Genomic DNA, 22,234 nt, shown 5'->3' on the forward strand with positions numbered 1-22,234 from the left:
TACCTATGGAAGATGCACAGGAAACCACTCTCATTAGTTGTCTTTTGGAGGAGGAACAGATGGCTGGAGGACAGCATCAGAGGAAGAGTTTTTGCTGCATTTTTTTCACCTTTCTTGAATCTTTAATATGTAAATGAATGGCATATTTAAAAAATAAATAATTTAAAATATACCTCATTGGTCAAGAGGTGATCATTACTCATACCCAATTTTGGTGGTAGTTTTAAACTTAGGCATTGATGAAATAATAAAAAAAAAAATCTGAATTTCTTGAAGTTTCAGATTTTAGGTAGAAATGATTTCACATTGAACTTTTTTAGTGTAATATGAAACTAAAATTTCTTTCTATTTAAAACATTCCCCAGGATTATTATTTCTATCTATCTATCTATCTATCTATTTATTTTCGAGGGGAGGGGCAGGGTAAGAAGGAGAGAGAGAATTTTTTTTTAATTAAAAAAAATTTTTTTTAAAGATTTTATTTATTTATTTGACAGAGGAGAGAGATCACAAGTAGGCAGAGAGACAGGTGGGGTGGCGGGGGGAGCAGGCTCCCTGCTGAGCAAAGAGCCCAATGCAGGGCTTGATCCCAGGACCCTGAGATCATGACCAGAGCGGAAGGCAGAGGCTTAACCCGCTGAGCCCCCCAGGCACCCCAAAGGAGAGAGAGAATCTTAAGCAGGCTCCACACCCAGTGTGGAGCCCATCGTGGAGCTCAATCCCAGGACCCTGAGCTCATGACCTGGGCAGAAATCAAGAGCCAGACACTTAACTGACTGAGTCATCCAGGTGCCCTCCCGTGATTGTTTTTGTTAGCATTTGAGCAGCCTTTCAGCATTGAAAAGGAAAAAGAAATAAGTGCATTCCATATACATCACGTTTAAAAATTTTTAGAAAGAATAGAAAGAATCAAGAGGGAAAATGTGCCCACTGCCTCAGAATTACTATTTCCTATCCTAGTACCACTCTGGTCTGAGCCTCTGACACCTTCATATTCACAGCTCCAACCTTGTACACAGAGAGAGGCAACTGATAGGAAAACCAAGAGGAGGATTCTGATCTCTTCCGGTACTGGCTCCTCCCAAGATGCTGCTGAAACTGAGCCTTCCCAGAGGGACCTGTGGTTGGGCGTGGCTGCTCCAGAGGGGAGAACTCATCATCCCCCACACTTGTGCAGATAGCTTATGGGGATGCCGGCAGCCGTACTGACTCCTTCCTGGGGCTACAACCACCACTGACTCAAGCTTGTACATAAAACTCTTCCTTGTAAATTTACATTTGAAAACATTTCCAAAATGCTAACCTGTCTTTCATTCGTTCAACATTTCTCGTCACTATTTTTCTCTTTTCTTAGCTCTGCTTTCATTTCCAGCATCCTGAATCCAACAAAGTATCTAAATATTAGTTAGGAGGTCAGTAGCAATAATCTAAAGGTATCTGAAGAATTCTATTTTTTTTTTAAATTCTTGCCAAACAAACTGCTGGGCATACTGAGGAATTAAAGAAAGTTTTAGAGAAAAATGGGAAATGCCTGTCTTTAAATAGGTTTTTGAGCCTAAATTCAGAATCAATTCCTACAGTACAATGTAAGATTAGGCAAGTTGTGAGTACCTGATTTTTCTTGTTATTAATAATGCCATTCATTGAGTGCCACTGTATTTTATTCACTTTTACACCAACCTGTAAGACGGGTCCCATACTCATGATCAGATGAGAAAACAGTCACAGGCCTTACTTATGATGGGGTGAGACTTGAAATAGTGAGTAATAACTATTATAGAGTGCTTACTTTGCACCAATCTCAGGGGCGTGTACTTTCCATAATTTCTACACAGCAAACCCAGCAAAGCTAGTACTATTATTATCCTTCAGCAGATAAGGAAACCTGAGTCACAGGGACATCAAGCTCAGAATCTACACCTGTTTAAAACTCCTGCTCCTGCCAGATGGCTATATACCTGGGCCAAATGGAAATGAACATTTCTAAGAGTAAATGTTAGTTATTGAAAGAAACAGCAGTGTTAGGAACGAGGAGGGAGATGGGTTGCTGATAGAGAAAAGTAGAGGGAATTAAGCCATCTAAATGTATTTATTATGAGCCACGCTGCAGAATCTTTAAAATAACCTGAAGCAGAAAGAATTTTCTAGCTAAGCACAGGAGAGGGTCGTTTAATGTTTGACAGAGACATCTGAATGGCAGTAGCCTAGTCTTGGAGTAGCTAGTAAATTGGTGGTGAGCATCTGTTCCTGATACCCACTAGGAAACAACAAAAGCTTGGGACTTAAGTCACAATAAGAGATACTTCATTGCACTGATGTAAAGGTTGGCTTGGAATTGAAAATTACCAAGGAGACTAGAGACTCTATATCTAGAAACTTTAAAATATAGCTTTAAATCAGTCTAGGATGGTTTTTGCCTTATCCTGCCTCAGACCAGAGAGCTTGATTCAAAATCCTGTCCACCCTCTTGTTTCTCTATATGATCCCCAATTTCCAGTCAGTTCCGAGAGCGACTGCATCTAGGTTTGCCTTCGGTGTGTGCAACATTTATTCCTTCCGGGCTTCCTCATCTCTCTCCCTCAAATTTTGGATTTGGAAACAAAGAGAAAAGCAAACTCCATATAATTTGCTTGTACCTTTTATTATTTCTCCTTATTTTCCCAGAACACCCCACTACAATGGTTCCCTCAGGTCAAGAAGTTTTAAACATCCTCATCCTGTCAAATGTCAAGTCCTATTTCTAGGTACATTGTCTGCTCACCCGGCTCTTTCTTGCCTGGCATGCTCTTTGATGTAAGAATTCTACCCTCTACTGTGTCAGAGCTTACTCAATACACCAGGTCTCCCTCTAATCATAGAAACTCTGAAGACCATCCTCTTGTCAGCATTTCCAGGATACTCAAAGTCTTGAATCACAGGTTCAGTGCTGAATCACCCTGTGATTCTTTGGCATTACGTAATATCTACCCTTCCACTAGACTGTGAGTTCTTCAAGTAGAGAAACCCGGCCTAATGCTTTTCTGAATCCCCCATATCATTGAACAATCAGAATACCCATAGTTGCTTGTTTTTAATCACCCATAACTTTGTGGGCTTCTTTCCACCCTTGTGTTCTGATAGGCTTAAGATCTCAGATTAAAAACTGTTGACCTGCTGGAATATATTAGATGTTGGTCGAAAGTACAAACTATGTGGGGCACAACATATTTCACTTCAAAGGGAGCACTACGCCATGCTTTTTATTGATGGGATTTAGAAGAGAGGTGCCCTTGACACTCAGGAAATGAGGTTGCTTACATTCTCCCCAATCCCGGATCTCTGGTCCCCTCTTTCAAGAGAAGAGTCTATTCTGCTTGACTCCGTTTACCTGAAATTTATGTGTGAAAAACATGCCATATACTAAAAAAGAGAGAAGAGGAGGAGAAGTAATATGTTGAACATCTATTCGGCAGGGACTTTAAGTTCATAATTTCACATAATCTTCATAACAACCCTTTACTGTAGACACTGAATTTCATGAAAATTAGACAATGTACTCAGGTCAATGAATAAAAGAACACAAAAGTGAACCCCTTCTACTCTCTCTGGTCCCTATGATACAGGTTAAACTGATCTAAAATCACAATAAAGAGCAAAATGGAATATGCATACTTTGCTAAAGAAATTTGTACCTTCTTCCAATATCAAAACATTGCTTTGTGTCCTTAAAAAGATTAAGTGCATAATAGAGTCGATTAACACAATCATAGTATACACAGAATAATATTGGATTTGCTCAAGGTATTGATACTGCCAGGCTAGCCTGAACTCAGAAACACATTAAGAAAACAAAGAAGTAATTTCTCCCCCTTTGCCAAACTGTTTAGGGGAATTGGGAGGAGTCGTGAGTCATTCTAAACGGTTGGAAAATGAGAGAAGAGATGTGCGCTGACTGTGATTAAAAGGAAAGGAATAGATCTGAAGAGAGGAAAGACTGATGCTCTCTCCCAGCAAGATCAGTAGAGAGTACGCTTCTGAGTGAAGTTGAGCCTTTCGCTACGATTACCGAGAAGACATCAGACGTTCATTCCTAGCTCCGTTCCCAGACTTTGCTACTTCTGTCATGCTCTTGGCCTCTCAAAACTGAAACATTATCATGCATTTCCTCCTCTTCCTCAGATTTAACCAGCCACTAAGTTCCAATAATTCTGAAGTCTTAACACCTCTCACATCTTTCCCTTTTCCGCATATATTTACCTACCTCAGACTCACTTGCTCACAACCATACCGCAGCAAGTTCCAGCTGGGAACTCTCTAGGTCTCCATCTCCCCAGTCCAAACCCTTATCGATTTTCCTCCAACATCGGCAGAATCATCCTCCTGGTGTACCCCCTTTTTGTGTAGAGAGGGAAATACCAGCTCTAGTCATTGCTCCACCTGTGTCTCTGGCCTCATTCCCCACCTGCCCTCTCCTTGGCATTCCTAACTGATATTCTCAGGCGTATTGAAAAGAGTGGTGGCAATTATGTCTTCCTTTATCTGTTCCATAAAAATTTATGGGGCCCCTATCGTATGAGCGCCCTTAAACAAATCTTAGGTACAAAAAAAGATAAATAGAATGCAGTCTCTGCCTACAAATAAGAGAATTGACATTATACCGATTTGAGTTTGGGGGTATATTGTGGTGGGGGTTAATAATACAGGTCTCTGCCTGGTGGAGAGAGAAGGTTGAGTGACGAGTTATTGGTTCTCACTTGGGAGAAATGAGGGTCAGGGAAAATGTTACATAAGAGAAAATGTTTCCTCTGAAAATCAAGAAAACAATTCCATTTACAATAGCATCAAAAGAAAAAGGAACACTGAAGAAAAATTTTAATATGCCAAGAACTACAAAGCCCATATACTGAAAACTACACAACATTGCTAAAAGAAATTAAAGATCTAGATAAATGAAAAATTATCCTGTGCTTATGTATTGGAAGATTTACTATTATTGTTAGGGCAATACTATTGAAACTGATCTACATGTTCAATGCAATCCCTCTGAAATTTCCAACTGCGAGGGATACAGACTAGTCAAAACAATCTTGAAAAAGACCACAGTTGAAGGGCTCACATTTCCCAACGTCCAACTGACAAATCTACAGTAATCCAGACAATGCGGCACTGGCATACAGGCAGAAATAGACACCAATGCAAGAGGACTGAGAGTTCAGCAATAAACCCATGCATTTATGGACAAATGGTTTTGGCAAGAGTGACAAGGACATTCAATGGGGAAAGTCTTTTTTTTTTTTTTTTTTTAAACAAATGGCCAGGAACAACTGAATATCTACATGCAACAGAATGCATGTATACGTCTTTCTCACACTACAGAAATCTAAGTTGTCTTTAGGAAATGCAAAACCATAATATTATTTACTTCCCACTAGGATGACTATAGTAACACACAAAAAAAGGCATTAGCAAGTATTGGCAAGAATGTGGAGATATTGAAATACTCATACACTGCTAGTGGGGATTTTAAATGGTGCAGCTTCTGTGAAAAATGTCTTAGCAGCTCCTCAATATTTTAAACACAGAATTACCATATGACCCAGAAATTCTACTCCTAAATATATACCTGAGAAAATGAGGACAGGTGTTCATAGATGTTCACTTGTATACAAAGGTTCGGAAAAATATTTTTTTTAGATTTTATTTATTTTATTTGACAGACAGAGATCACAAGTAGGCAGAGAGAGAGGAAGGGAAGCAGGCTCCCTGCTGAGCAGAGAGCCCAATGGGGGGCTCGATCTCAGGACCCTGAGATCCTGACCTAAGCCGAAGGCAGAGGCATAATCCACTGAGCCATCCAGGTGCCCTGGTTCATAGCAGTATTATTCACAATAGTCAATAAGTAGAAGCCATCCAAATGTCTATTGGCTGATGAATAGATAAACAAAATTTGGTATATATACACATTGGAATAATATTGGGCCATAGAGAAAAATAAAGTATGGACCCATGCTATAACATGGATGAACCTTGAAAACATGACATTAAATGAAAGAAGCCAGACACAAAAAAGCCACAAATTATATGATTATAATTCTATGCAGTGTCCAGAAAAGGCAGATAGGAGACAGAAGGTCGGAAGAGTGGTCACCAGGGGGTGGGGGGTGGAGGAGAACTGATACTCACTGGTAATAGGCACTAGTGTTCTTGCTGCAGTAGTGAAAATGTTCTAGACTTAGCTCATGGCAGGTTTAGTATATTCAAAACATAGGGAATATACTAAAGGCTACAAAAGTATATACTTTAAAATGGTGAATTTTATGTCATGTGAAGCTAATCTCTTTTTTTAAAAGTGCTCTTAAAGAAAAAAGAGAAGATGGGGGCCTGGGTGGCTCAGTTGTTAAGCAGCTGCCTTTGGCTCAGGTCATGATCTGGGATCGAGCCGGAGTCAGGATCCTTGCACAGCAGGGAGCCTGCTTCTCCTTCTCTCTCTACCTGCTATTCTGCCTGCTAGTGTGTGCGCGCTCTCTCTCTCTCTGACAAATAAATAAATAAATCTTAAAAAGAGAGAGAGAGAAGATGCTTTAAGTAAACCATGAAGATGCAGCAAGGGAAGACCCTAGGAGTGGAAAGTGGAGAAATGAATTCTAGGCTGAGGGGATCCGATGTACAACAGCAGACCCACAAAGCAATATATTCAGTTCGGGACTCTACAAAGGATTACAAAAACCAGCCCACTAGCCAACCCAACCCGTCAAATCAGTTGTAGGCAAAAACAAACAAAACTTTTAAAGCTTTTCTTTGTGAGTCAATATGACACTTCATTTCTTAAGTGATTAGAAGATGATTTTCTTCCCTCCTGCCTTTTGGTCCTCACCTTGGAAGTAACTTAGTTGATCCATAAATGAAGGGTGTATGGGTGTCATCCCCGTGCCTGGAGTGCTCTTTTCCTGACTCTCCATGGCTCACGCTTTATTTTTCAGGCCTGACTTAAATGTCTTTTTTTCAGGAGGGAGACCTTTCCTGACCCTACCATCTAAGTGGATTACCATTTCTCACTGTTATTTTCCATCACAGCATTCTGTTAGTTTCTTGCACAGGAAATAATGTTCACTTGCTGGTTTTGGATTTTTTTAAAAGAATTATTTAGTTATTTTAGAGAGTGGGGGAGGGACTGAAGGAGAGGGAGTCTCAAGCAGACTCCCCACAGAGTGTGGAGCCTGACGCAGGGCTCAATCCTACAACCCCAAGATCATGACGTGATCGAAACCAAGACTTGGGCACTTAACCCACCACACTAGCCAGGTGCCCCATGGTTTACTGGATTTTTATTTCTCACCCTAGACAATAAGCTCTGAGGACAGGGAATGCGATTGTTTTATTCAGTTCTAGTCCCCAATAGTAGGACAGTGCTTCATTAATATGAGTTCAAGGCAGGAAGCTGTGATGGGTAGATCAGACTGCCTCAGGTTAATGATCCAGAGCAGTCTGGCATTGTCTTCTTGTTCTGAGGCTGATACGGTTGAAAGCCCAGTCCACAATATCCCAGGCTTACCTGGTCTAGGACTTGGCTGTGGTTTAACTCTGTGTTTGCAAAATTTATGGCCCTTGATAGCAGAGAAATTCATCCCTGCCAGAGTCAACACCAATAAGTGCTGTGACTCATAGCTCAGCCTGTGTTAGTCAAGGTTGGGCAGAACAGGCTTGAAAGGGCATTTCTCTCACACAGCAGAGGATTGGGTTTAAAGTTGGGAAGTGGGGCGTCCGGGTGGCTCAGTGGGTTAAGCCTCTGCTTTTGGCTTGGGTCATGATCTCGGGGTCCTGGGATCAAGCCCTGCATCGGGTTCTCTGCTCAGTGGGGAGCCTGCTTCCTCCTCTCTCTCTGCATGCCTCTCTGCCTACTTGTGATCTCTCTCCCTCTGTTAAATAAATAAATAAAATCTTAAAAAAATATATAAATATAAAAGTTGGGAAGTGAGCAAACACACTGCTTGGGCGAAAGGCTCATGGTAGGCATGTCGGGGATGAAGTTGGAATGCAAGGTTGAGGTACAAGTTAGAGTGTGAAATCTAACGCGAGAGCAACCCTCTTGTTTAGCTCTGGTTGAATCGCCGGACTTCTGAGGAAAGTGTGATGCTTTCAGTTGTGGGCTTGGTTCTCCGAGGGAGATGCTGAAGACCGAGTTTGTGGTATGAGAGATATATAAGGAGTAACACTTGTGGACAGAAGAAGACTTGAGCAGTGGGAGAAACTGGATTGCAACAGAGGCTTGGCCAAGCGTGGGCGAACCCAGGGGGCGCTCGGGGAGGAGAAATGTAGGCAGAGTTGTCACATATCCTGCCAAATGTTGGGCCTTTATTACAGCCCCATCCCCATTCAGTGGCCACATACAGGCGGCCCAGTAAGGACATGACCGCAGGTGGAGCGATTCTCTGCAGCTGAGCCGCTGAACAGAGCTGACAGCTGGGAGCAAGTCCTTGTTCAAGGGGTCTGCTCCGTATCACAGCTTCTCCCACCTCAGTGCTGGAAGTACTTCTTTCTTTCTTGGCTTTCTTTCATGGTAGACATTTTCCATAGACTAGTTTTCCCTCATATCTAAGCCCATATGAGATGTTATCAAATTCTTTTCCCATTAAACACTAAGTTGTAGGCATGAGGGCTACTTCATCTTAACTCTTGCAAAGAGGTTATCAGGCCAAAGAGTATATTTTTCTACCCCTAAACTTGGTTTGGCTTTTGAAATATAAATTTTTGCCTTTTGATTTTTAAAGATTTTTATTTATTTATTTATTTATTTGACAGATAGAAAACACAAGTAGGCAGAGAGGCAGGCAGAGAGAGGGGGAAGCAGGCTCCCCGCTGAACAGAGAGCCTGATGCGGGACTCGATCCCAGGACTCTGGGATCATGACCTGAGCTGAAGGCAGAGGCTTTAACCTACTGAGCTACCTAGGTGCCCCGTTTTTTTAATTTTAAAATCATTTAGACTTTCAGGGTGCCTGGATGGCTCAGTCGTTAAGCGTCTGCCTTGGGCTCAGGTCATGATCCCAGTGTCTTGGGATTGAGTCCCCTCATGGGGCTCCCTGTCCAGTGAGCCTGCTTCTCCCTCTCCCTCTGCCTGCTGCTTCCTGCTTGTGCGCTCTCTCTCTCTCTCCCTCTCTCGGTGTCAAATAAATAAATAAAATCTTAAAAAATAAAAAAAAATAATTTAAACTTTCAAAATCATCAACTGATAAAGAGAGACTAATGTTTCTCCATTTGGCTGGAAGCTGTTTAGTTCTACCTTTACTGTTACTGTATTCAAGAAAAGAGAAATACGAAAGGAAGGGGGAAATGAACTTCACTGAAGCCCAGTACCAGGCTCTTGGAGCTGACTTTTCCATATTTTATGTCATTCAAATTAGGAGGAATTGCCTTGCAAACACAGGTCACTGATTTCGAGGACTCAGAGATATCGGCTGTCTCTTATGCCAAGCAGCTAGGCATTATTTGTTATAAATGCTAAATTCCTCCAGATAGTTCAGGAAGAGATATGTAGTGCAGAACTCCAGTTCACCAGGAACCTCCTTCCCCAGGGACATCCTGGCCGTTCTAGGGCTAAGAGGGGTGGGCGCAGATAAAAAGCTGTTGTGTAATCTTATGACAGTTTCCTTCAGTGATGAGGTCTTTGTTAATTGCTTATGTTCTAAATGCACAGGAAACATACTTCCTGTCTAATGTGGGTTGTGAAGGTTAAACCAATTGGGTAGCTTTGAGAAAGTCACTTAGCTTCCCAGGTCTCTGTGACTTATATTATCTCAGAGTATTATTATCCTCCCTTTACAGATAAGGAAGCAGAGTGGTGAGTGATGAATGACACCCTAAGACTTCACAGCTGGCAAATGACAGAGCCACGCTTGGGGGCAGATCTGTCTGCCTGGCTCTGGACTCACACTGCCCCCACCCCTTTTGCTTTTTTTTGGAAGAGAGGGAGTGAGCATGAGCTGGGGTGGGGAATGGGAGTAGAGACAGAGAGAGAATCTTTTTTTTTTTTTAAACATCTTATTTATTGGGGCGCCTGGGTGGGTCAGTGGGTTAAAGCCTCTGCCTTCGGCTCAGATCATGATCCCAGGGTCCTGGGATCGAGTCCCATATTGGGCTCTCTGCTCAGCAGGGAGCCTGCTTCCTTCACCCAGATTCCCATAGAGAGAGAATCTTAAGCAGGCTCAACACTTAGTGTAGAGCCCAATGCAGGGTTCAATCTCATGATCCTGAGATCATGACCTGAGCTGAAATCAGGAGTCCAATACACAATGGACCGAGCCACCCAGGCACCGCAAACCTACACACTTTCAACAACATCACCCAATCTCCCACGAAGAGGTTGGGTGTATGATTTCTGTATTTTTCCATTTTAAAAGTTTTGTGCACTATCAGGCATACTTACCAGACAGAAATAGAAACTTTATTCAGTTTACATACACAGTATTAATGCTATATGTTTATAGAGAGGTTAAAACGGATTCTTGCTCTCTTTGAGGATATTTCCTTTGACCAGTAAGATATTAGATGACACCCTCTGAATTTCAAAGTCTTAGCCATGGGAGACTGCCTGATTGGGTAAAGCAATTTATTAACTTCCTCTTTTATAGAGCATTAAAAAAAAAAAAACACACACACACAAACGAAGGTAAACTGCCAAAATTTTTTAGTGCATATTCTTACAAATGGGGCCTTTGTGTGGTGATGGTGTCCGGTAAGTCTTTTCAGTATTTGGTAAGATGGTATGTGGTAAGTTTCTATAAAAAATAATTAAGCAGAGAAGGTTTTGTGCACTGAAATGGTCACTTTTGAAAGGATGCTTTAAAAAATTATTTCCTTTCTAAATGTTTGTGTAAGAAAGGGAAACCTTATATCCACTTTCAACTGGGATTCTGCTCCTACAACAGAATCTCCAATGGAAATCCAGCAACTCCTCTTTCCTCTTCATTGTGCAAGGTAAGCCACACATCCTGTGAAATGAAAATGAAAGTATGGCTAAAAAGTAAGTCTCACCTTCCGGGTTTGTTTTATGACCAAGAAGTCTAGGTGCCTGAGGCCTGGGACTTGAAGGGGGTCCTAGCGCCTCCTAGTGGTATAAAAGGGGCAGCTCACTAGCTGGGTTCCTCTTCCCCTAAACGGAAAGAACTAGACCCTGCAACCTTCAGGATTCTGAGCACTGACTGAGCTTACCTTTCCCTTCAGAAGTTTTCTCAAGATTGTCCTGTGTTTAGGGGCGCCTGGGTGGCTCAGTTGGTTAAGCGTCTGCCTGAAGCTCAGGTCTGATCCTGGGGTCGTGGGATTGAGTCCCACATGAGGTTCCTTACTCAGAGGGGAACCTGTTTCACACGGGGCCTGCTGCTCTCTCTGCTTGTGTGCGCTCTCTCTGTCTGTCTCTGGCAAATAAATAAACAAATAAATATTTTTTTTTTAAAAGAATATTCTGTGTTTTAAAAAAGGAATATTCAGGGACACCTGGGTGGCTCAGTGGGTTAAGCCTCTGCCTTTCGCTCAGGTCATGATCTCAGGGTCCTGGGATCAAACCCGGCATCTGGCTCCTTGATTGGCAGGGAGCCTGCTTCTCTCTCTCCCTCTGCCTACCACTCTGCCTGCTTGTGCTCTCTCTCTCTCTCTCTCTCTCTCTCTCTGACAAATAAATAAATAAATAAATAAGTAAAATCTTAAAAAAAAAAACCAACAAAAAACTTTGTCAGACTTTTAACAACCAATCTCTGAAGAAGGTGAAGCAAGTCTATGCTCCCCTTACCTGCCAAGAAGTGTGAACTAAGAGATGTGAAGTAAGGAAGTCTTGTGAGGCTGACACTGCTCGTCTCCAAACCACACTTGGGCCATCAAGGCCCTAGACTCTGGGCTAGAATCGTGGTTTAGAGGCTTAACAGCTAGGAAAGCTTGGGACATTTTAGTAACATCTGAAGGCCCTAGAAAAAGATTGTAATCAGCTTGCCTTAGGGTCTGTTTTATTTTTTTAAAGATTTTATTTATTTATTTGACAGACAGAGATCACAAGTAGGCAGAGAGGCAGGCGAGAAAGGAAGGGAGGCAGGCTCCCTGCTGAGCAGAGAGCCCCATGCGGGGCTGGATTCCAGGATCCTGGGACCATTTCCTGAGCGTAAGGCAGAGGCTTAACCCACTGAGCCACCCAGGCGCCCCTAGGGACTATTTTAATATAGGGCCAAAGGGCAGATGAGTTTTGGTTGGTTCAGTTACTTACTCTTTTTTTTTTTAAATTAGCATATAATGTATTATTAGCCCCAGGGGTACAGGTCTGTGAACCATCAGGCTTACGCATTTCCCAGCACTCACCATAGCACATACCCTTCCCAGTGTCCATCACCCAGCCACCCCATCCCTATCAGTTGCTTCTTCTTGGCTCACCTGCAGATTAGAGTGACCTCCTCAAGGCCAAGGCTATTAGCTAAGTGCTTCCTGGATTTCTTAGATTACAAGCAGGGACCCCTTTGCTCAGCCAGCAGAATCCAGTTTCTGTCTCTTATTTTCCCTATGGTTTTGTACTCCTAGAGAAACACATACAAGGTGGTTGGAATTGTTCTTCAAACACTAGCCATCTTGGAAGGTCCAGGAGCTGCCTGGTCTCCTTCAGTAGTTTCCTTTTCTTCTTAAGAAATTACTAGGGAGGGACCTCTGGGTGGCTCAGTGGGTTAAGCCTCTGCCTTCGGCTCAGGTCATGATCTCAGGGTCCTGGGGTTGAGCCCAGCGTTGGGCTCCTTCCTCAACAGGAAGATTGCTTCTCCCTGTCTCTCTACCTGCTATTCTGCCTGTTTGTTTGTTCGTTCTCTCTCTCTCTCTCTCTATATATATATATATCAAATAAATAAATAAATAAATAAACCTATCTTGAAAAAAATAAAAAGGTCAAGGGTGAGTAAAAGAAGAATAGAAAGGATGTCCTTTATTCTGAAAATCTAAAACTACATCCCCGAATGTCTGGGTGGACTTCATAGGTATAAACTGAATGGACATTAGATAAGCCAGCTTCTACCTCCCATAACTGCATGAATTTTTTTTTTTTTTTTTTTTTGGCTGGGACCACATTGGTTGAACCTAAAGTAAATAGTAACCTGAAAATTCTTTAGGGGCTCATGTGTGTGCTTGGCCAAAAAGAAAGTGACCTCTTTCATTCTTTCTTTCCTTCTGTGGCATGACCCTTCACTACGGAGAAAAAAGGAGTAGAGGTTGTACTGGAGGGGGACAGAGACAATTCTAATTTTCTCTTTTCAGTTTTTCACTTTTGACTCAGACTACTTTTCCTTCCTTTTATTAGTTTAGATGATTTTACTAATGAGAAACTGGAAGCACAGAGAGGTGAGGGGAATTGCCCAAGATCACAGAGATTGTGATAAGTTGTGATCAGAACGCTGACTTCTAGCTTTGTATACCATTCTATTGCCGTTTTTAAGGATTTACCAGGAAAGCATTATAAGGAGAGAATACTGGACAAAATGTTGAGAATCCTGGACAATATTGTATTTGGGTAAATATTAAGAGAAAATTCATATTCTACTTTCTGTGTGTGCATGTGTGTGCAAGTGAATGAGCACACCGGGAGAACCTTAGCTGGAAAAACCATCATTGTTACACTCTACGCTAACCAGTAATCCTAAACAGAACTTTGTTTTGTGACCTTTTTAAGACAGAATTATCATGAAAAATGTGATGTTTTCAGAATACTGAAATTAATAAAATTAATGAAAAGTAAAATTAATGAAAGTAGCCACAGAATTACTGTTATTAATGTGAATTCTGAGAATCATAACTGAATCTCACTTCAGCTTCAAATATTTACAACACAGTCTCACAGGGAATTGCCTTCATTTAGATGGACATATGCCCATAACAAATAGCAAAGTACTAGGAACTCTTCCCTGAATCCCTATGTTGCCATGGAAACAGATAACCAAAATGACACCACGAGATTTCTTATCTCTAGAAACAATCTTTGCACAAATGGAATGCGAACACCAAGCTGTACAAAAGAGATGAGCCCATTTGCTTTTTAAACGATGCTGGTTCACAGTGATTAAGTCCATGGAAAACTTCAAGCTTTGCAACTTTTTCAGACTAGTTTATCTTTCCAGCTAATGAAAAAGTGACGAGATATTGAAGATTTTTTATTGTTAATGACATTGATAAACCACAAATGGGTGCAAAACTAAGAGGCCTCGTGCTATATGGCTGTGCCTCCAGCCACTTATTGCATGTTTCAAGAATTCACCTGCCCGTTAACACTATCACTTTTGGGAGGAGACCTGAGTGGCTCAGTCTGTTAAGCTTCCAATTCCTGATTTTTGCTCAGGTCATAGTGTCCGGGCCACGGGCTTGATCCCAGCATTGGGCTTTGCACTCAGCGGGGAGTTTGCTGGAGATTCTCTCCCTCTCCCTCTGATCCTCTCCTGTTCACACACGCTCTCTCTCTCTCTCAACTAAATAAAATCTTTTTTAAAAAAATTAAAAAATGAAAATATTACTTTTGGGGAGTATATACCCATTTATTTTAGGTAATTTTGAAAACACTAAAATGAAAAAAAAAATAATTTGGGATCCTACATTCAGTGTTCTACTGCTATAAATCAGGTATAATTTTTTTTCCAGATCATTACATGCATATATTATGAAACAAACTACATTTGTTTGTTTATAAGATTGGAATCGCACTCTTTTTCCTACTCTTCTAAGCTGGTTCAATGCCATATGCCTAGTTGGGGGGTTGAAATGCTCTACCATCTAAGAACAATCGTCTCTTTCCCAAAGAAAGTTGTGCCTAGAAAACTCACACGCCGGGTGGGTATCAGAATACTCTTTTCTTGAATTGGTTCCAGATATTTTCTCATTATGCCTATAAACATTTGTGGGGAGGCCCCGTATAGCACATGGATAAAAGACAGGCCCTATGATAACCTAGGAAAATGTACATAAGGCTGTGGATGCTACTTTGGTCTGGTTGAAATAATATGATTTGTATTTCATTGAAGAATTAATAAAATTACTGTGATCTTCAAAAGAAAGTTCTAACATTTCTTTCCTTTTCTTCCAAGAAGGTATGTTAAAATGATATCAGAGGAGAAAGGAATTTGAATCTTCATGAGGAAACCAAATGTAGGAATAAAGAGCATAGATCTGGATTCAGACAGACCTAGATTTAAATAATGACACTACTAGTTGATAGCAGTAAGACCTTGTGCTGTACTTTCCTATTCTGAAAAATGGGAATGTAAATATTCCTTCAGTGTGTTGTTGGGAGAATTTAATGAGAATGTGTATGTAAAGCTATTAGTAAAGCATCAGGCTCACAGTGGGTACTTCCCTTGACAGTGGCTATTATTACTATTTAAAAAAAAAGATTTTATTTATTTATTTGACAGAGAGACAGCAAGAGAGGGAACACAAGCAGGGGGAGTGGGAGAGGGAGAAGCAGGCTTCCTGCTGAGCAAGGAGCCGGGTCCGAGGCTCAATTCCAGGACCCTGGGATCATGACCTGAGCCGAAGGCAGAAGCTTAATGACAGAGCCACCCAGGCGTCCCATCTATTATTATTACTGAGTTGTGAGAAGATTAATTCAAGGGTCCCATGCTCAGTCCCACATGCTATACTATGAATTTAGCAGTGTCCGTTAACTTTAATATTCCCTCACTGCTTGTTTTAACAACTAATAAAAACAAATGTTTTTTACTGTGTTTAAGATTCTGCGAACGGTCTGTTGCTAAGACACAATCAGAGAAGAAGGACATCAGGTTATACAAATTACTGAGGTACGTTGGGTCTGATGCAATTTATGAAATACCAGAGATACAATCGATTTGTGGAGGAGAACTGATTTACATTCCTTGTGAAATGAGGCATTTCACTAAGAGACACAATTGGATGTGGCTGACTGCTTTGAATTCAGAAAGCAGTATGCACTGAGAGCTCTTTTCCCATCAGGGCTAATATACAGTAGCTACTAGAGTTGCTGCTGACAGTGTATCATCTCCTTCTAGAAGGTTCCCCAAAGAATGAGTCTGCACATGGCAATTACTTGTATATTTCAAATCTTGCTTCTCTCTCTTGAGAAAAGGGCCTGTTCATTCTTATTTTTTAGTTTAAAACAAATATACACCTGGTTCCTTTGTTTTCAAAGTTTTCCCTAACTAGGAGCTGCTCTTCAGGATACTTCATGGTTCTTACTCCCTCCTGGTCAGTCAAACTCACATATCTAACGCTGCTTCCATCACGGGTCATAGCTGTCCTGTTTGTGCAGCCAACTCTAGCACTTACTTCTTTCTCATTGCTATTTTTAGCTGAAAGTGTGATTTAGTTTATTGCCTGTACTTCTGAGATTAAACCTAAATGTTAAAGAGAATCATGTGTCCATAGACAAAGAATCAGGAGAAAGCAGAGGGGGGGGGCACACCGTGAGAGACTCGTCACTCTAGGAAACAAACTGGGGGCTGGTGGAGGGGAGATGGGTGAGGAGATGGGGTAACTGGGTGATGGATATTGGGGAGGGCACTTATGTAATGAGCCCTGGGTGTTATATGCAACTGACGAATCACTAAATTCTACCCCTGAAGCTAATTAAAAAAAAAGAAAAGAAAAAGAATCAGGAGAACATATTGGGCATTAGGTTCAGTACTATGTGCATTGTATCCATCTGACCTGTTTAGGAATGTTAGCTAGGAAATCCTAGCTCCAGTTTGCAAGTTGCAACGAAGCTGAAATGACTAATTCCTTCTGTGTCAGAAATTATCCCATAAGATTAATTTTTTCCTCAGCAATCAGCCACCACTATATTACCAGTTCTAAGTCATGAGCTTAATGTTCTTTGGTCATTATGTATTTCTTCTGTGAGTCATGATCAATAAATATTAGAAAAGAAATAGCCTTTGTTCTTCAGAATTCCTGGCTACTTTCAGAATTTTATTTTATAACACAATTGAAGAACAACCAGGAAGTTATAAATAGAATCTTAAGAGAATGTAACAACCTTTAGACCCACAGATAAGTGAAAAGTTTACTGTGGTTTTTAAAATCCTCAGACAGGGGGCACCTGGGTGGCTCAGTGGGTTAAAGCCTCTGCCTTCGGCTCAGGTCATGATCTCAGGGTCCTGGGATCAAGCCCCGCATCGGGCTCTCTGCTCAGCAGGGAGCCTGCTTCCTCCTCTCTCTCTGCCTGCCTCTCTGCCTACTTGTGATCTCTGTCTGTCAAATAAATAAATAAAATCTTAAAAAAAAAAATCCTCAGACAGAACATCCCTTGGAAATCTGAGCTAGTTAACTAGCAATTGAACCCAACCCCCTCCAATGTTAGTATAATGCCCTTCATTCTTTCTTGTATTGGTCATTGAGGGGTGCCAAAATTTGGTCTGGTCACCAGAAATGTGGGACAGAGAGATCTGTCGCTAGCATGACTGATTAACTAGCCATCGGGGAAAACAAAGACAGAAGTCTTGACCAGTGTGGCCTCTCCATTTGGTGCATTTTCTAGGTGCATTCTCCTTTCCTTCCTTAGTATCTGAACCTTACTTTCTGTGAGGCTGCAAGGTGCCCGGAGAAGTGCCTATTTCCCAGTTTCTTTTGTAACTACTGGTGACCTTGTAATTAAGCTCTGGCCAATGAAATGCAAATCTACGCGTTGCCGGGGTCTTTTTGGAAGACTCCTTAAATGAAACGGACTCAGTCAGCAGGTATCTTTTCTGCCGTTTTCCCTTGCTTCTTTCTTCTGCCCTTAAACGATCTGTAATGATTGGCGCTCCAACTGCCTTCTGGACCCAGGAAGCGACCACGGGACTGGAATCCAGCACGGTGGGAGGGGAGTGAGGATGCCGTGGCCCAGGATGGCTTTTAAACTACCATCCCAGACCTTTTATGCGAGAAAGAAACAACGTCCGTCTTGCTTAAACTACTCTGTTTGTGTTTTCTCACACGGGCCACTGAATCCAGCCTAACAGATACAGCCATTAAAGGGTCAAAGTTGAATGGATAAAGAAGATGTGGTCCATACACACGAAGGAATATTACGCAGCCATCAGAAAGGATGAATACCCAACTTTTGCATCAACATGGACGGGGCTGGAGGAGATGATGCTGAGTGAAACAAGTCAAGCAGAGAAAGTCAATTATTAGATGGTTTCACTTATTTGCAGGGACATAAGGAAAAGCATGGAGGACATTAGGAGAAGGGAGGGGAAAATGAAGGAGGGGAATCAAAGAGAAAAACGAACCATGAGACCCTGTGGACTCCAGGAAACAGACTGAGGGTTTTAGAGGGGAGAAAGGGTGGGGGGATGGGTGAGCTTGGTGGTGGGTATTAAGGAGGGCACGTATTGCACGGAGCACTGGGTGTTAGGTATAAACAATGACTCATGGAACACTGCATTAAAAACTAATGACATGCTATACGGTGACTAACATAACACAATAAATAAATAAATAAATATACAGCGTCAAAGTCTCTGGTATATGAATCTGCTTTCAAAAGAGACAAAGCCTTTTTTCTTTTCTTTTCTTTCTTTTTTTTATGAGAGAAGAGATTAGAATGCCAACACTTTCAGGAGTTTCTTTTCAATCATTTAAAGTACAGATGACGGTTAGCAGACTCTGAGATGAAAGACTTGGAGTTTGAGGCACGTCTGTGGGGAGTGTGGAGAGAAAGAACCTGTGGGAGGGAGAGAAAAGGACTCAGAAAGGGGGCTGACATCTGCCACGTTTTCATCCGTGCTATCCTCCTGTGCCTGATGGAACCGGGGGCCTTGGACCTTGCCTGGAGAGCCCTGAGGCCATGGAGGAGGAAATGTCTGTGTCTGCCCCGAGGCACCCTGAAAGACTGGCCCTCCAGGCAACAAGAGAGAAGACTGCCATTCTGCTGCCTGTCTGCCTGCCAAACACTGGGCAATTACCTGCGTCTTTGGTTCCAGTGTCATCAAGAACCCCTCAACGTGGGGTATCGCCTTATTTTGTGGATGTGCAAACTGAGGCTCAGAGAGATGAGACATCCCGCCCAAGGTTACTATCTGAGACCCAGTAGGGTGACCTACTGTCCCGGTTTTCCCAGGACTGAGGAGTTTCTTGAGATGCAGGACTTTGAGGACAGGACCAGGCAAGCGGAAGGGTTGGTTGGTCTGGGCTGTCTGCCTGCAGAGCTCTGTTATACCAACTGTAGCCCCAACAGAGCAGACAGCTCAGATTTCCCCAAGAGCTGGCTCTAGCATCCTAAAATGCTCAACCTTGACCTGTGATCTGGGAATCTGCTCTCCTTTCTGGAAGTAGGCCCTGGACCAGACCTAGTAGGATGGTGTGATGGAACCAGAGTCTCCTCTGTGTTGTTTTACCACTCCAGGCTCAGATCCCCAAATCCACACACCCAACAGCTAACACCTTGAGAGAGCCCAGTGCTATGCCAGGAGCAGAGCCTTGTCCCGCATGGGGCAGAGCCCAGGGCCTTGTCCTACTGTGCTGAAGTGTTCTCCAGATCCTCTGCCCTCCTTGTCCACCAGTTGTGACCACTTAAAACTATTAAAACATCTTTACCATTAAAATACTTTTGGGGGCACCTGTGTGGCTCAGTGGGTTAAAGCCTCTGCCTTCGGCTCAGGTCATGATCCCAGGGTCCTGGGATCGAGCCCCGCATCGGGCTCTCTGCTTCCTCCTCTCTCTCTCTCTCTCTGCCTGCCTCTCTGCCTGCTTGTGATCTCTGCCTGCCAAATGAATAAATAAAGTCTTTAAAAAAAAAATAAAATGCTTATTTTCTAGAGTTTTGAAAGTACTATCATTTGTCTGCCTAAAGATGCAAAAGGTACAAATTAAAGGAAGAACTTCCAAATTCTATCCCTTTCTATCTTAGCTTATCCCTTAATAAATGGCACCAATGGGATTTTGTGAGTCTCCCTGTAAATAAAACCAAATAATGGCCATCTAGGGTATAGGTTCCCAGCCTGGGGTTTCTAGATGGGATTTGAGGATACAGGACCCTCCCTGAAATTGTGTGCCCTGATGTTTGTGTGTGTGTGTGTGTGTGCACACCTGCACACACACATACTCTTTTATAGGGTAGAGGGTCTGCAGCTTTTACCACATCCTCAGGGGACTCTATGACCCATAGCTGAGAAGCGCTAGAGAATTATCTTGGGAGAGTTTTTTACTTTCTATACAAGGTGTCTTTGTTTTATGAAACGATTCATAGAAGAAACTTATCACAGTATATGAGCCTATGAATCAGGCTCTGGCCTTGATGCAGCAAAGGAAGAAGGCAGGGAGCCACAAGGACACAAGGAAAGGTGTGGTCAAGACAGCAGCAGGGAAGGAGAGCTGAGAGCTCTAGTCATCTGGGCACCACGCCCTATGGTGACAATGAGAATCCTCAGACCCAGAGTAAAGAGCCATGGGGTCTCTGGGGTCCAGAGCCAGTGGCCAAAGACTTCCTTACTCTCTTTGCCTTTAACCTATCTGTAGGTGATCAATTTTTTGTTTTTGGTGTTTTCTTTAATATTTTTGCTTGTTTGTATTGTTGCAAAGTGCAACTTCTCTCATAAATACATTCGTCCAGTAAACATCTAATGAGTACCCTAGGTTCCTGTCTGAAAGCTCACAGAGTGGAGCCTGGACCTCGGACGTGGGTTTGTAGCTCAGCTCTACCCTTTATAGACAAATATAGCCCTGGGGAAGCAGCCTGGCCCCAGTGGCATGGACCTGGTTCCCTATCCTTCTTTTTCCTAGAAAATTCTGGAAGCAGAAACCCTTAAATAATAGGGCCATGGATAATCTGCTTGTCTCCTCATGAGGTTGTGTCCTCATGAATAGTTCAGCAGGTCAAGCCTGCTCTCGGTGGGAGGGTCAGCCCAGCACAGCCTTGAACCCCTCTTTCCTGTCTGTTTCATTTTCCACAATGCCTGTCTGCCCCACTGGTGAGTCTGAGAGCCTGTGTGGTGCGTGCTGGATGATGAGGAGGCCGATCTCCAACAGGAGCCAGTGATGGCAGAATAAGGCGAGATGAGGAGGTGGGACCTTCCCAGGGACTGCAGATGACACGGAACACTTCAACCTGCTCTAAGGATAGGGGTCGCGACCACTGGGGCCTCCCCAGGCACAGGCTTATGCTTGAGAAGTTTTTTAAAATGGAAAACCAAGAGTCTGTGATCCTTCTCAGTGAGGCTGAGGTGTTTTCCCCTCACCAAGTTGATGGTGGGAACATGAGGAGATGATGGATTCCTTTCTTTGGTGAAATTTTTTTGTTTTGTTTTGTTTTTAGGCTCAGATGACAAAAAAAGAACTGAGTAAAAGGGATGGCCTGTGGCTCCTCAGGGGTTGGGGGCGCCTGTGGCTAATGATCTGACAGGGGCCTCATGGTCCACAAGCACACTCCTTGGGTTTTCCTGGAATCTTTGGACTCTAATTCAGGTTTATCTGCCTGAACTGTTTTCCCTCCCTCACCCCCAAGCGAATGAATCATTTCCTCCTCTCATATCCTGCCAGACATCTCAAACCAGGCCTCCCGTTCTTGGGTAAGTGCCCAAACAGAACTCCTGGGGATGAAAAAAAGCAATGGATGGAAAACAATTTTTCATTATCATTTACAAGCCTCTCAGAAGAGGCTTTTTGGGAGAAGCCTGTGGGCATGATACCCGTCCCAGCTGGTTGCTCCTGGTGAGTGGCTCATTGTCAATACTGACACGCTACAGTGGCTCCTGTGTCACCGAGCCTCCGGAGCCAGGGGAGCCTGATTCATTTCCTAGAGACAGACTAACACATTGGGCAGCTGCCCGTGTCCAAGACACTTCATCCACAGCTAAGTGGAAAGTCACTCAATATGAAATGATGAGCTTCTGCTGCCATCTGGTGGAATTCTCACCTTTAATCATTATTAATTAGAGAGTCACTTGTCAGACACTGTAGAGCAATGGTTCTCAAAAGTGAGTTCCTAGGACTAGCACTATTGACATCACCTATCATTTACCACCTATGGCATTTGGCCAGTTACTTCATCATCATCATCATCATCATCATCTTCTTCTTCTTCTTTTTAAAGATTCTATTTATTTGAGAGAAAGAGAGAGAGAGATCACGAGAGGTGGTTGAGGGACAGAGGGAGAGGCAGACTCCCTGCTGAGCAGAGAGCTCAAGGCGGGACTTGATCCTGGGACCCCAAGATCAGGACTCATGACTTGAGCTGAAGCCAGCTACTTAACCAACTGAGCCACTCAGGCGCCCTTAGTTAATCTTTCTAAACT

General features: G+C 42.7%; 1 long non-coding RNA gene across 4 annotated transcripts in view; it reads left to right on the top strand.

The window, feature by feature from the left end:
* Positions 1–18,459, top strand: part of LOC106003545 — a 40,840-nt gene extending 22,381 nt beyond the window's left edge. For 2 of the 4 annotated variants that reach the window (XR_001176096.2, XR_001176095.2), the window contains exons 2-3: positions 15,713–15,781; positions 17,952–18,459. This is a non-coding gene — a long non-coding RNA (uncharacterized LOC106003545). Of the gene's footprint in view, positions 1–10,221; positions 10,953–12,849; positions 13,507–15,712; positions 15,782–17,951 lie in introns of those variants that run through there. The other 2 variants (XR_001176094.2, XR_006604978.1) reach the window with 2 other exon arrangements.
* Positions 18,460–22,234: the final 3,775 nt, after the last annotated feature.

Source organism: Mustela putorius, unplaced genomic scaffold (assembly GCF_011764305.1).
Source record: "Mustela putorius furo isolate JIRA1106 unplaced genomic scaffold, ASM1176430v1.1 tig00537350_pilon_pilon_pilon, whole genome shotgun sequence".
Taxonomy (NCBI): Eukaryota; Metazoa; Chordata; class Mammalia; order Carnivora; family Mustelidae; genus Mustela; species Mustela putorius.